The 15,979-nt window shown below is 35.6% G+C and overlaps 1 long non-coding RNA gene across 1 annotated transcript; it reads left to right on the forward strand.

Annotated features, from left to right (window-relative positions):
- Nucleotides 1-11,214: 11,214 nt before the first annotated feature.
- On the forward strand, nucleotides 11,215-15,579 carry LOC146686081 (uncharacterized). Its single transcript, XR_014916631.1, has 3 exons — nucleotides 11,215-11,258; nucleotides 12,367-12,393; nucleotides 14,981-15,579. It is a non-coding gene; the product is annotated as an uncharacterized LOC146686081 (long non-coding RNA).
- The last annotated feature ends 400 nt before the right edge of the window (nucleotides 15,580-15,979 follow it).

Here is a 15,979-nt window from a genome sequence, read left to right on the forward strand (position 1 = left end):
TGAAGGTTTTGCAATTTTCACTTCATGTCCGAACAACTTCTTGCTACTTGCTCAATTTTCACTCAACTTCCACAAATTATACATCAAAACGTAGGTATTTTTGCTGGCTTTCAGAAAATGTCACTATCATTGTTGTGGGATTTATAGAATTTTTGCAAATCTCCTCAGACCAACACAAGGTCTCAAAACTCTCCATATAAAGTCAATGGAGAGCTTGTTCAAAATCATCGCTGGATTTCTGTAATGAGAGGCATATTCGAATCGTCATATCTCCTTAACGAAGCGACTTTAAGACATGAGGCTTGTCCCCGAATATCTTCAGACACCCCTGACGCTCACAATTCAAGAATTTCTTTCTCACCTATTACCGTTTTGAAATGAGTTGGACTTGTTTGAGGGTAGGAAATTCGTCCTTCGCTCAGATTTCTTCAGATTTAAAACTCTGGAAATGAACCACTTTTTTCTCTCGTCATAATTTTTTTTTGGATTTCCACAGAGACCTGAAAATTTCCATGACTGTTCACCAAAGCCTGCTGTCTCTTACGGTGAAAGAATGATATCGATACTCCAAATAGATTTCGAGTTACAAAGCGTTGTTTGAGGGCAAGTCAAGGCAGTTTTTGCTTCGCTCTACTCAGTTATGGTGCATTAGAAGTCAAATATCTTTAATAATTCATATTTTAATGATAAATTGTAAACACTGTAAGATTCCCCCATCTCTTCTGAACAAAACGGTGTAAGAATGACCGCTCTAGCCCCTACGGTTTGGGAATTATGGTCATTTGTTTGAGGGGAGTCCTCACTATGAGAAATAGGCTGCAATAATCCTGTGCCTCTCTGTGCTGCGTGTGTAAAAAGAGGCACATGTTTTGGCGGGAAAAAGTACACAGGCTCTCTGATTGGTGGATTCAAATTCAGCAGCTCCCAGGCTGACCTAGAAACTTACTTCTCTCTCCCTGTGCATTTTTTTGCTGATTTTTTCATTTAACAAGTATATTTGAGGCATGTTCAGCATTTTTTCAGCTGTCCATTTTGCTTTTCCAATTTTTCTGTTTAACTGATTACTATTGTGCTAAATCATACTATTTCTGCTATTTTATAAGATTTGTGCCTAATATAGTATTTCTGCTAAATTACAGTATTTCTGCTTTTTATACTATTTGTGCTAAAACATAGTATTTCTACTAAATGTAGTATTTATGCTTAATCATACTATTTCTGCTTTTTATGGGATTTGTGCCTAATATAGTATTTCTGCTTTTTATAGGATTTTTGCTCAAACATAATATTTCTACTAAATGTAGTGTTTATGCTTAATCATCCTATTTCTGCTTTTTATAGGATTTGTGCTTAATATAGTATTTCTGCTAAATTATAGTATTTCTGCTTTTTATAGTATTTGTGCTAAAACATAGTATTTCTACTAAATGTAGTATTTATGCTTAATCATAGTATTTCTATATATTTCTATATATTTCTGCCAGGTCCCCAGGCAGCCAATCCTCTGTGAGGACTTAGACATTCAAATTTTCAAATCAGGGCCTGCACGGTTTCCCAGCCAATCATATATGTGTCCTGAGGCATTCAAATTTGCATATTGGGGCCTTCATGGCTTCTAAGCCAGCCAATCATATCTGAGGGCTGAGGAATTCAAATCCACAAATCAGGGCCTGCACAGCTTCCCAGCCAGCCAATCATGTATGTGGGCTCCAGGTATTCAAATTTGCATATTGGGGAATTCGTGGCTTCTAAGTCAACAAGTCATCCATGTCATATATCTCTAAAAATTCATATTTTAATGATAAATTGTCAACACTTGAAGATTCCCCCATCTCTTCTGAACAAAACGGTGTAAGAATGACCGCTCTAGCCCCTATGGTTAGGAAATTATGGTCATTTGTTTGAGGGGAATCCTCACTATGTGAAATAAACTGAAAGAAGCAGGTCTATGTCTCTGTGCTGCGTGTGTAAAAAGATGCACCTGTTTTGGCGGGAAAACGTAAACAGCCTCTCTGATTGGTGGATTCAAATTCAGCAGCTCCCAGGCTGACCTAGAAACTTAGTCCTCTCTCCGTGTGTGTGTGTGTGTGTGTGTGTGTGTGTGTGTGTGTGTGTTTAGTGGGAGAGAGAGGACCCTGCCCTTATTTGGCAGCATGTCATTGTAGGATTTAAATTGAACATAGTTAGACTGGTTGACTGGATTAGAGCCTGTGTTTGTGTGTCCCTCTGTGCATTTGTGTTTCAATAAGTTATTACTATTCTGCTAAATCATAGTATTTCTGGTACTTTTCGGTACTTGTGCTAAATACAGTATTTCTGCTAAATCATACTATTTCTGCTTTTCATAGGATTTATGCCTAATATAGTATTTCTGCTAAATTATAGTATTTCTGCTTTTTATAGGATTTGTGCCTAACATAGTATTTCTGCTAAATTATAGTATTTCTGCTTTTTATAGGATTTGTGCCTAACATAGTATTTCTGCTAAATTATAGTATTTCTGCTTTTTATACTATTTGTTCTAAATTATAGTATTTCTGCTTTTTATAGGATTTGTGCTTAATATAGTATTTCTGCTAAATTATAGTTTTTCTTCTTTTTATAGTATTTGTGCTAAAACATAGTATTTCTACTAAATGTAGTATTTATGCTTAATAATAGTATTTCTATATATTTCTGCCAGGTCCCCAGGCAGCCAATCCTCTGTGAGGACTGAGACATTCAAATTTTCAAATCAGGGCCTGCACAGTTTCCCAGCCAATCAAATAAGTGTCCTGAGGCATTCAAATTTGCATATTGGGGCCTTCGTGGCTTCTAAGCCAGCCAATCATATCTGAGGGCTGAGGAATTCAAATCCACAAATCAGGGCCTGCACGGCTTCCCAGCCAGCCAATCACATATGTGGTCTCAGGCATTCAAATTTGCATATTGGGGAATTCGTGGCTTCTAAGTCAACAAGTCATCCATGTCATATATCTCTAAAAATTCATATTTTAATATTAAATTGTCAACACTTGAAGATTCCCCCATCTCTTCTGAACAAAACGGTGTAAGAATGACCGCTCTAGCCCCTATGGTTAGGAAATTATGGTCATTTGTTTGAGGGGAATCCTCACTATGTGAAATAAACTGAAAGAAGCAGGTCTATGTCTCTGTGCTGCGTGTGTAAAAAGATGCACCTGTTTTGGCGGGAAAATGTAAACAGCCTCTCTGATTGGTGGATTCAAATTCAGCAGCTCCCAGGCTGACCTAGAAACTTAGTCCTCTCTCCCTGTGTGTGTGTGTGTGTGTGTGTGTGTGTGTGTGTGTGTGTGTGTGTGTTTGTTTAGTGGGAGAGAGAGGACCCTGCCCTTATTTGGCAGCATGTCATTGTAGGATTTAAATTGAACATAGTTAGACTGGTTGACTGGATTAGAGCCTGTGTTTGTGTGTCCCTCTGTGCATTTGTGTTTCAATAAGTTATTACTATTACTATTTGTGTGTGTGTGTGTGTGTTTGTGTGTGACAGAGAGAGAGAGAGAGAGAAAGCCTTTTAATGGGATGATCCCATTGTAAGATTCAAATTCAATATATTTAGACTGGTTGACTGAATTGGATCTTGTGTGTGTGTCTCTCTGTGCATGTGTGTTTCCTCATGTGTACATATTTGTAATTGTGTGGCAGTCATAAATTTTTTTGCTGATTTTTGTCATTTAACAAGTATATTTGAGGGAACCTCAGCATGTTCAGCATTTTTTCAGCTGTCCATTTTGCTTTTCCAATTTTTCTGTTTAACTTATTACTATTGTGCTAAATCACACTATTTCTGCTATTTTATAAGATTTGTGCTTAATATACTATTTCTGCTTTTATAGGATTTGTGCTTAATATAGTATTTCTGCTTTTCATAGGATTTGTGCTTAATATAGTATTTCTGCTAAATTTAGTATTTCTGATTAATTATAGTCTTTCTACTAAATCATAGTACAGTATTTCTGCTTTTTATGGGATTTGTGCTAAAACAAAGTATTTCTACTAAATGTAGTATTTATGCTTAATCATACCATTTCTGCTTTTTATAGGATTTGTGCTTAATATAGTATTTCTGCTAAATTATAGTATTTCTGCCAAATTATAATATTTGTGCTAAAACATAGTCTTAATTTAAAATTACAATATTCATAGTTCATCACAGTGTCTCTGGTAAATCACAATATTTCTGCTCTGTTGTACTATTTTTCTAAATCATAGTGTTTCTGTAATGTTTAAGTATTTTTGGCTAAATATATTCTTTCTGTTATCTTATACTATTTCTCCTAAATTCTTGTATTTTTGAGAAGTTATCATGTTTCTGGTAAGTTACAATATTTCTGCTAAATTCTGCTATGCTATTGTATTTCTGCCAAGTATTATGTTTCCTCTAAGATATTGCAGTTCTGCTAAGTTATTCCATTTTAGCAAACTTCTTTTGCTTCTGCAAAGTTTTTACAATTTCTGCAACTTTTCAGCTTTTTCAGCTACTTTTTGCATACAGCTTCAGCTTTAAGCATCCACACTGCATTTTCGCAGGAAATGCAAATTTTTCTAGTTATTGTGTGGATGCTTTAAGCATCCACACTATTGAGTTCCTGTTTCTCTTTATTCTTTATTATTATTGTGTGGATGCTTTAAGCATCCACACTATTGAGTTCCTGTTTCTCTTTATTCTTTATTGTGTGGATGCTTTAAGCATCCACACTATTGAGTTCCTGTTTCTCTTTATTCTTTATACTTTATTCTAGTTGCTTCCGTACACTTTTTGGCACTTAACTACTTCCACAATTTTCAGCCGATTTTCACCGTTCAAATTTTAAACTATTCTGCTTCTTCTGCTAATGTGCGCTATGACTTTTGCTATTTTTAACTATTATACTTTTTAAAATATTAAGCTTTTTTCCTTTAATTTGTCCCATTGAAATGAATGGGAAACTTCAGCAATTCTGCTAAAATTTGCTTGTTTTTGAAACTTAACTACTTCCTCATATTTTCACCTAGAACAACCATTCAAATTTTAAAATGTTCACAAATTATTGGGCTATTCAGGTATGATTCAGCTTTTTCAAATCTTTTACTGTTTTACTTTTATGCCTCTTAAAGTTTTGAGTTGCAAAATTGTGATTTTTCACAAAATACATGTGTTGTTATGGTTGCTATGCTCTTGGCTTCCAGTGTGCCACTGAAGGTTTTGCAATTTTCACTTCATGTCCGAACAACTTCCTGCTACTTGCTCAATTTTCACTCAACTTCCACAAATTATACATCAAAACGTAGGTATTTTTGCTGGCTTTCAGAAAATGTCACCATCATTGTTGTGGGATTTATAGAATTTTTGCAAATCTCCTCAGACTAACACAAGGTCAGAAAACTCTCCATATAAAGTGAATGGAGAGCTTGTTCAAAATCACCGCTGGATTTCTGTAATGAGAGGCATATTCGAATCGTCATATCTCCTTAACGAAGCAAAGTTAAGACATGAGGCTTGTCCCCGAATATCTTCAGACACCCCTGACGCTCACAATTCAAGAATTTCTTTCTCACCTATTACCGTTCTGAAATGAGTTGGACTTGTTTGAGGGTAGGAAATTCGTCCTTCGCTCAGATTTCTTCAGATTTCAAACTGTGGAAATGAACCACTTTTTTCTCTCGTCATAACTTTTTGTTGGATTTCCACAGAGACCTGAAAATTTCCATGATTGTTCACCAAAGCCTGCTGTCTCTTACGGTGAAAGAATGATATCGATACTCCAAATAGATTTCGAGTTAGAAAGCGTTGTTTGAGGGCAAGTCAAGGCAGTTTTTGCTTCGCTCTACTCAGTTATGGTGCATTACAAGTCAAATATCTTTAATAATTCATATTTTAATGATAAATTGTAAACACTGGAAGATTCCCCCATCTCTTCTGAACAAAACGGTGTAAGAATGACCGCTCTAGCCCCTACGGTTTGGAAATTATGGTCATTTGTTTGAGGGGAGTCCTCACTATGAGAAATAGGCTGCAATAATCCTGTGCCTCTCTGTGCTGCTGCGTGTGTAAAAAGATGCACCTGTTTTGGCGGGAAAACGTAAACAGCCACTCTGATTGGTGGATTTAAATTTGGCAGCTCTCTCCCTCTGTGTGTGTGTGTGTGTGTGTGTGTGTGTGTGTGTGTGTGTGTGTGTGTGTGTGTGTGTTTAGTGGGAGAGAGAGGACCCTGCCCTTATTTTGCAGCATGTCATTGTAGGATTTAAATTGAATATAGTTAGACTGGTTGACTGGATTAGAGCCTGTGTTTGTGTGTCCCTCTGTGCATTTGTGTTTCAATAAGTTATTACTATTCTGCTAAATCATAGTATTTCTGGTACTTTTCGGTACTTGTGCTAAATACAGTATTTCTGCTAAATTATAGTATTTCTGCTTTTTATAGGATTTGTGCTTAATATACTAGTTCTGCTTTTTATAGGATTTGTGCTTAATGTACTATTTCTGCTTTTTATAGGATTTGTGCTTAATATACTAGTTCTGCTTTTTATAGGATTTCTGCTTAATATACTAGTTCTGCTTTTTATAGGATTTGTGCTTAATATACTATTTCTGCTTTTTATAGGATTTCTGCTTAATATACTAGTTCTGCTTTTTATAGGATTTCTGCTTAATATACTAGTTCTGCTTTTTATAGGATTTGTGCTTAATATACTATTTCTGCTTTTTATAGAATTTATGCTTAATCATACTATTTCTATATATTTCTGCCAGGTCCCCAGGCAGCCAATCCTCTGTGAGGACTCAGACATTCAAGTATACAGATCACAGCCTGCACGGCCTCCCAGCCAGCCAATCATATCTGAGGTCTCCCGTTTCCTCTCTCGTCATATCTCAGCGACAGATGTACAGAGAGCAATGAAAATCGCAGTCAAAGTACACCAAAGTCCGCTGATTCAGCCAGTAGAAGAATTATGCTTCTAGTCCACCTAGTTTTTTAGTTACACAACGTTTTGTAACTCCAAAAAACGGTGTTTTTCGCCTCTCACCGCGATCTAATTCTGACTCCTCATCAGCCTGTTTTTCCAAAGCGGCCGCTCTCTTTCCCAGTGGCGCAGTTGGTAATGACACGGCTCTGCAAGCCAAAGATCGTGGGTTCGATTCCACCTTGGTCAACATGTTTTTTTTTCCCTACAAATTAATACACTGTCACAGACCAGTAATTCATATTCATCATTTATTACAATTCTGCAAACTTTTATGATTTTACCAGCTTTTGATAATATGGACCTCACATTCTTGTTAACACTCCATGGCACAAATACTCTTCCCTTTAGGCTCTGTGTATGTGTGTGTGTGTATCAATATTTCTCCCATTTTAAAGTATTACTCCTCCATAATTGTATTTCTGTTCAATCAAAGTACTTTTACTACATCTTAGTACTTCTGCTCAATAATAGTATTTCTGCTAAATCATAGTATTTTTGCCAAATCATGATTTTTGTGCCAAATCATAACATTTGTGTTATGTTAAAGTATTACTACTAATTGGAGGAATTTCTGTCATGTTACAGTATATGTGCTAAATATAGTATTTCTGCCAAATCATACAATTTCTACTATGTTATATTTTTCTTTCTAAATACAGCATTTCTGCTATATAATTGTATTTCTGCTTTTTATACTATTTGTGCCTAACATAGTATTTCTGCTAAATTATAGTATTTCTGCTTTTTATACTGTTTGTGCCTAATATAGTATTTCTGCTTTTTATAGGATTTGTGTTTAACCTTCAGAGGTCCTTAGGGACATTTATTGTCTTTTGCATTTTTAATTTTAATATAGTATTTCTGCTAAATTATAGTATTTCTGCTTTTTATAGGATTTGTGCTAAAACATAGTATTTCTACTAAATGTAGTATTTATGCTTAATCATACTATTTCTATATATTACTATTCTGCTAAATCATACTATTTCTGCTTTTCATAGAATTTGTGCCTAATATAGTATTTCTGCTAAATTACAGTATTTCTGCTTTTTATACTATTTGTGCTAAAACATAGTATTTCTACTAAATGTAGTATTTATGCTTAATCATACTATTTGCATATTGGGGAATTCGTGGCTTCTAAGTCAACAAGTCATCCATGTCATATATCTCTAAAAATTCACATTTTAATGATAAATTGTCAACACTTGAAGATTCCCCCATCTCTTCTGAACAAAACGGTGCAGTGACCGTTCTAGCCCTTACGGTTAGGAAATTATGGTCATTTGTTTTGAGGGGAATCCTTAATGGATAATGTTTATATATATATATATTTGTCTTTAAAACATCTTTGCAGACTGACTGTCCTGGACTGGTTGTTGTTGTTTTTTTTTCAGGTCTGGTGAACTCAGCTCTTTGGTGTTGGTGTTCAGGAGTAGAGCCTTCTAATAATATTTATTCAAGTTATAGATTTAAAGTTCTGCGAGTTTTTTCTGTAGCAAATAAATATTGTATAGAATATTTAAAATCACCTACATTTTTGATGTTTACAATGCCCATTGTGTGTAATACTGGAATTTCCTACTACCCGTGAACGCCTCATCTTTTACCTGACTGCCGGACATCCGCCTTTCCGCACACTTCGCTGAGTCCGCTCTGGGTGAGTGCTGCTGCTCTGCTTCTCCTCTTCTCTCCTAAATGTTTATAGTCTGTTTGTGCGATTTAACGAGTTCTTTTAGTGATTTATAAAGCCAACCGAGGTATAACTCATATTAGAGTAACACAGTGGTTGCTTTTTCTTAGTGAAACTTTGTCATTTTTGTATGTAAAAGGAGTGTTTGATGAGCTAACAACCCGATGCTAATGCCTAGCGCTCCTTTGAGCCCAGTGTGAAATGAAAATTTGACTGTGAACCACGGTTATCGTGTTGTTTTATTAATTACATTTGGTGTGTTTGTCAGTCTGTTACATAAGGTGCAGTTAGTTCTCTTCACAAATCAGTTGGTTAAAACAGCCTCATTCTTTATGCTGTAAAGATTTTAACGAACCGCCATCTTAGATTCAGTGTCAGCTGTCGGCAAGATCAAAGGAGCCATTTTATCGCCTCTGACCGAACACGGGAGAAAAAGAGTCACGTTTGTCCAGGTCTTGTGGATTAATTAAGAGAAAGGAGGGGGGGAGAAACTGAGGATTAAACATAGGCTATGTCCCCACATACACGGGTATTTTTGAAAACTGAGACTTTACGTTTTCGTTTTAAAAAACAATCCCGTCCACACATAAACGCAGAAATGAAGGAAAACTCTGCTAGGAACATACCAAAGCAACAGGTGGCGATATATTCCTAAAGTGTAGAAATGTTGGCCAATCAGAAGTCTAGAAGCCTCGGTGGGAAATGGCAAACAAAGATGGGGCATAAAAGCAGAACAGAGTCATATGTGTGGGGGGACAGTAACTGTGTGCGTATATGTAAGCATTTAAACACTGCAGAGAGAACAATTAACAGTAACCGTATTGTAGAAATGCATTTCATTGAAACAATAACGTGGCGCACAGTGTGACGTCAAAAAAGGTGCTGCGTTTTCTCCGTTTCCCTGTCCACACATAAATGCAAAAACGGAGTTTTCAAAAATATCCTGGCAAGCGTTTTTAGTTTTTCAGTGACCGAAAACGCCGTTTAAGTGTGGACGAAAGGTGCAAACGGATAGAAAAATCTCCATTTTCAAAAGTACCTGTGTACATGTGGACATAGCCCAAGAATATTAAGAACTCCTAATTTGTAGACTTTAATTTTTAAGAACTGTTTAACAAGGCTTGTTTGTGCCAACCTAAATCTGCAGCACAGTTTAAATTCTCACTTTGTGGAAAATTAATGAAATAAACAACAGCCCACCTTCACATAAATAAAATATGGCAGTATATTATTAGTAGTATGGTACATAGATATTTATTTTAAAACTACAGCATATTTAATGATACTATGTGCAGTTGGTAATATTTTAGGAAGTAGAATTTGAATGCAGACCACCTCAAATATTAAAGCCTTAAAAATATACACCGTGCAGTTTTTCATGTATGAGTGTTTTGCAATCTTAAATGAGATGTAGACCAAAGAAAACAGAGGAGAGTTGTTGTTTGTATTCCAGCTGTAGTAAACAAAGAAGTTTAGTGAATCTTTTTGACAACAGAGAGTGATGCAGTATTGATGCTGATTTGAGTTTTCTGATCCTGTACTTTTGTTCTTTGTCTTTTGTTACACAGAGTGAACTAGAAGCTTGGTTTTGCCTTTGCTGGTAAGTAAACAGTGATTGTAACTGAAGCAATATGAAATTGGGATTGTGTAACATGTTTAGCAATTTATATACAATAGTTTGGCTTTCTGTGATATCTTGCCATTTGCTCATGGGCAAAAACACATTTAGGATTTATAAGCAGTAAAGCCCCCCCCCCCCCCCCCCCCCCCCTACTAGATCTCTGAGTGTCCCTAAAAATGTCCCTGAAGTTTAATAGGCCATTTATGTCTAATTTTAATTTTAAAGGCTTATCAAAGCATTTCTCTAGTAATTATTGTTTTTATTACACATGTTAAGGCCATTTGAGACTCTGCAATTAAATTTTGCCCTCTTTAGACTAAAGTGAGTTCATTTTGTCTGAGGTACAGTGCTGGGAAAATTCTTTTTTTTCCTTGCAGATTTATTTTGTTCATGCTTTTTTGTCACATGTTTCAAATCATCTAACAGGGATGATATGAATAAATACAAAAAAGCATTTTAAAGTGATGATTTCACGTATGAAGCAGAGAAAACCAAACCAGAGCTATCTGTTCTAATGTGAGAACATGCTGGTCTCTAATACCCAGTTGTGGAAGCCCTGATACGAAGAACTACCATCAAGCATTTATAGTATCAAGTATTATTTGTGATTGTTGCATGCTTTGAAACTGTGATGTTATCATTTGATCAAGTGTGCAATGCGAGCAAATCATTGCTTGTGGTATCTGCTGTGTTATGTAATAGCACCAAAGTATTAGAGCTTTACGTTAATGAGGAATTTCTGTGGCTTATTGCAGATCGATAAAACGACACATCACCTTAATAAAGACAGAAATCTTTAATAAGGTGCAGAAAGAGAAGATCGGGTGTTTATAGTAAAGCTGTTGTAAACAAAGAATTTAACAGATTTTTTTTTTCACTACAGATTGTGATGCAGTATTGACTCTGATGCTGATTTTAGTTGTCTGATTCTGTATTTTTGTTCTTTTGTGAAACAGAACTTTGGTTTTGCGTTTGCTGGTAAGTAAGCAGCAATTGTAACTGCAGTAATATGACATTGTCACTGTGTAACATGTTTAGCAACTTACCTAACGTAGTTTGGTTTTTGTGAGATTACCATTTATTGATGGGCAAAATCAAATGGTCAGAATTTATAACTTGTAGCAGCAAAGGCCCCACACATGACCTCTGACTGTCCCTGAAGTTTAACAGGCCATTTGTGTCTGATTTTTATGTTTGAACACAAACAACTGTTTTTATACAGTTGTTTGTGTTCTCCGTTTGTTTGTGGATTTACGTAGCAGAGCACCACAGTTGTTGATTTATATCTTCACTCATATTCTGCTTATGTATTGATAATTTCCCCCAGGGATCAATAAAGTATTCTGATTCTGATTCTGATGTATTAAAGTCAGACCACTATAGAAGTATTTTTGCCTGAGTGAACAGAAGTGGTAGGTTAAACATTTAAGCAATAATAAAAAAACTCAGAGAACCAGAGTTGTGAGTAGGCAATGTTGTGTATGTTAAAGCCTGTGTGTAATTTATATACAATAAGTTTAAATCAGTTTCTTAATAATTTGCTTGATACATTGTGTTTAAAATTTTATATAAAAGGGAAATATTGCAAAATACAAAAAGATTCCTGCCAACAGGTACAATGGAAGGACTTTTTATTATAATTTTTGTAATTGCAAAATGGTGTGCCACTGTTGTTACTATAACATGTCAGAATTTACATGTATTTTAGGATTTACATATTCAGATCAGAACTAAAACCTGGTGAGGTTTTCCGTTGATTCTAACAGTTGTGGTTTTTCCACACTTTATTAAGCACTGACTTGTGATAGAAAATGATGGAGCTAAAAAGCCATAATCTGTACCAACAAATATTGGTGCCTCTTCTTTGCACTTCTGTAGTATGCATGCCTTTATTACACATGTTATCACCATGTGAGACTCTGTAACTGAAGTTTGTCCTCTTCAGACTACAGTGAGTTCATAAAGGCTTGGAGAAATTGAGGATTTTACTAGTTATTTCATGTCACAGTAAATTGGATTGTGTGCGAAGAGGTTCAACAGTCTAAGTCATTAAACAGTGATCTGATGTGTTGTTTCCTTTCTCTAGGATACTGATCTGATCGTCTCAAGTCTGGTAAGTAAAGGTTTTGTCTGCGGTACAGTGCTGAGAAAGGTCTTTCTTCCTTGCAGATTTATTTTGTTTATGCTTTTTTCACGTTTCAAATCATCTAACAAGGATGACCTGGATAAATACAAAAAGCAGTTTTAAAGTGATGATTTCATTTTTGAACCAGAACAACCTGGTCTAATGTAAAAACATGTTGGTCTCTAATACCCAGCTGTGGATGCCCTGATAGCAACAATTACCATCAAGCATTTACAGTAACTGGTAATGACTGGTTTACATCACTGGTTGATTTTGGTCCACTATAATTTCAGAATTGTCATAATTAGATCCAAACAGGACAGGCAAAAAAAGAAAAGAAAAAAGTCTTAATTAAGGCCCAATATAGGGTTTTCAAGTCATACCAAGAATCTTAATTTCATTAAAGTCCAGACTGATTCGTTTACACCATGTGTTTTGTTTCATTCATTCAATTGGACTTGCTTGTGTGCTTCAGATCCTAAGTGTGATTAAACTTAAGCCCAGGACCTGATGAGTTGATGTAGGTCCTGAAGTAGTAAAGGAACTCTGGGACATCACAGTAACAGCACCATGTTTGACTTTAATGCTGGTGTTTTTCTCTCACTATAGATGATTCAGTTTAGTGCAGTTAGTCAGCACAGCTGTTGGTTATCATCGAGATATTATTAGGCAACTTGTTTTTGCCTGTTCAGCTACAACGTCTGGGAGGGTTTCTGTTTTCTGGGGTCTCCAGATCCTTAGAAATCTCTTTGTAAACCTTTACAGAACTATATGTGTTTGTTTCACATTAGAGCAGCTCACGACTAGCAGTTTAGGGACAATTAAATATTCACATAGGACAGGGGTCTCAAACTCCACTCTTCAAGGGCCGGTGTCCTGAAGCTTTTCCATGCGTCCCTGTTACAAAACACCTGAATAACATTTGTAGGTCATTAGTGAGAGGATAGAATTTCACTGTGTGCTGAAGTGACATCCCCTAAGACTACTCAAATTTAAGTAATTTAAGTGTTTGGAAAAATGTCCTTCTAAAAGTACTTTCATTGCGTCATGTTCATTCACTCATGAGCTGCTATAACATGAATCAAATGGCTGAATTACCACCTCAGCATGCAGTCACGTTCTGTAGAGTTTTGCTAATGACCTACTAATGTTATTCAGGTGTGTTGCAACAGGGACACATAGAAAAGTTTCTGGACACCAGGCCTTAAGGACCAGAGTTTGAGACCACTGGTGGTAGGACATTGTGGATTTCAAAAGCTTCTTCCCTTAAATCACTGCCTAAAAACTGCTTTTTGTAATTTGTCATAATGACTTGCAAAATATAGGTGGGATGAAAACATAAACATAAGACATTTTATAGTGGCCTGATATTTTTATCAAGGCTGTTTTTTGAAAATAATCCTGCCCTAATTTACAAAAGATGAACTGTGTCTGAAAGTCATGTTTGTTTGTTTGTTTAAGAAATGTGGGAATCTCCAGCAAAGATCTTACATGCAACAGCTCAGATACAGCACTCACTTCTGTTCTTTTTTTTATCATGAAATGATCTACAAAGAAATTATCATCATACTAAATTTTGCTAATTAGGCCTTTATATCAGCTATGATACGTTTATTATAGATTTAGTGTAGTGCTTATTGCTGTGTATCAAACATGCCCCAAATGTGACTGAAATATGTAGAAACTGCTGTGTAGAAACTAGCTGTCTCCAAATTTCTCATTTTGCCAAAATTCATACAGAGTGGCCTGAAACTGTCTGCTGTAACCTCAGTGTGTTGGTTTTGTTGGACCATATAATATTTACAGTAAGTTACTGTAGCAGCACGTCTTGGTTTGAGTTTATAGACTTAGTTTATTGTTTTAATAGAACGTAAAAATGTCCTTATAACAGTTCCACCATCATTTGTTAAACATTGTCATTCTGTTCACTCCAATAATTTACTGTAGAAGTCTTTAGTATTTAAAGCCCTACATGTACTGTATTTTTGAGATTATAAGGCATAATGTCAATAAACAAGCCTGTTTTTAAGGCAGATTAAGCCAAACAAACAGTCAGATAAGTCAAACTTTATTCAAGTCATTCATAAACAACTCTCAACACTGTTCAGTTGTAACACATAAAATACAGAACAATACACTCACTTTTTCAGTTCATTCCTCATCCACAAATTCATCAAACTCTTCATGGGTTGATCAGTTTGAAATCTGCTTCTTAAGCATGTCTCTTAGCACGTGCCAGGTCCTTGTACACACACCATAATGTTATGTTGAAGCACCGTACGAATTACTCTACGAGGGTCCTGACTATGGTAGCCATAATGCTCTGACAATACATCAAGCAGCGCAGCTTTGTAGCTTACCGAAGTATTACTAAAATATTTGACAGAATTTTGAGCGCTGTGTACCACAGAAATCCCGTTTGAGGTCAGTAAGCATAACCAGAATCGATACGCTAGGCACATTGTATGTTTTTGAGATAATGACAGGATTTTAGGTGTGCCATATAGTCTGAAGAATATGGTAAATCCAAGCATGTTGGAAATATGACTAATTCCAGGCCTTTTGTGTCTTACAGGTGACCTGCTGCAGAAGATCCTCTCTCTCTCTATCATTATAAGCAATTCTGTCTATCCTATCACTCTCCCAACTCTATCTAATTTGAAAGCCATTCTATCTTGTATCCCTCTCTCTACTGCTCTATCTAATTTGAAAGCCATTCTATCTTGTATCCCTCTCTCTACCGCTCTATCTAATTTGAAAGCCATTCCATCTTGTATCCCTCTATCTCTACTGCTCTATCTAATTTGAGAATCCAAGTTTTCAGAAATCCTTTTCAGAATCCAATCTATCTGTTACAGAATTCTGAGAGATCTCTGCTCTCACTGCTCTTTCTTTCCTGTCTTTAAACTCTCTCACATTCAGTCATTTTGCTGGAAATTACAAGTTGAATATACAGTAGTAGAATTACAGTACAGTAGAACTTTTAGTAGAAACTACTTACACAGCCCTACATTTGTCATTTTAATTTTGCATTAGACTTTAGTTTGGACTGCTAGTTTGGCTTACTTTGATCAATTGTATAAAATATCACCTTTTTATAAGTTTATTTGTAATAAGATAATCTGGTTATTTTGTAATACATACATTCAGATAAATAATAAATTAGATCCAGTCTGTTAGTCTGTTTCATTGGCTATAACATTTGACTGCAAGTTTATAGTACTATTATTTAAGGACAAACCCATTTTGTCACTCAGTGTAAGTATTCAGTTAGTATTGTCATCGAGAAGCGCCTGAGGACTTCCTGTTTCCTGACTGCTGCAGAAAATCCAGCTGGAGAATCCTCATCACCAGTCATCTTATCACCACACCACCAAAGCTCCATATATTTGATTTCAATTTTAGATATCTGAAAGATTTACATAAACTCCCCTAAGAGCTAAGACTTTTAATATAGCCTGTTGATTGTTGAGATTTATTCTGCATATCATTTTACAGAAGTTGTAATTATTTACCAGTCTGGTTAAAAAAATATAAGTAAAATTATACAGTTTCAAAAAGAGCTACAATAAAA

The sequence above is a fragment of the Copadichromis virginalis genome, linkage group LG19 (assembly GCF_057382275.1).
Source record: "Copadichromis virginalis isolate Kocher_CV1m ecotype Utaka linkage group LG19, C_Virginalis_male_GT1.1, whole genome shotgun sequence".
Lineage (NCBI taxonomy): Eukaryota > Metazoa > Chordata > Actinopteri > Cichliformes > Cichlidae > Copadichromis > Copadichromis virginalis.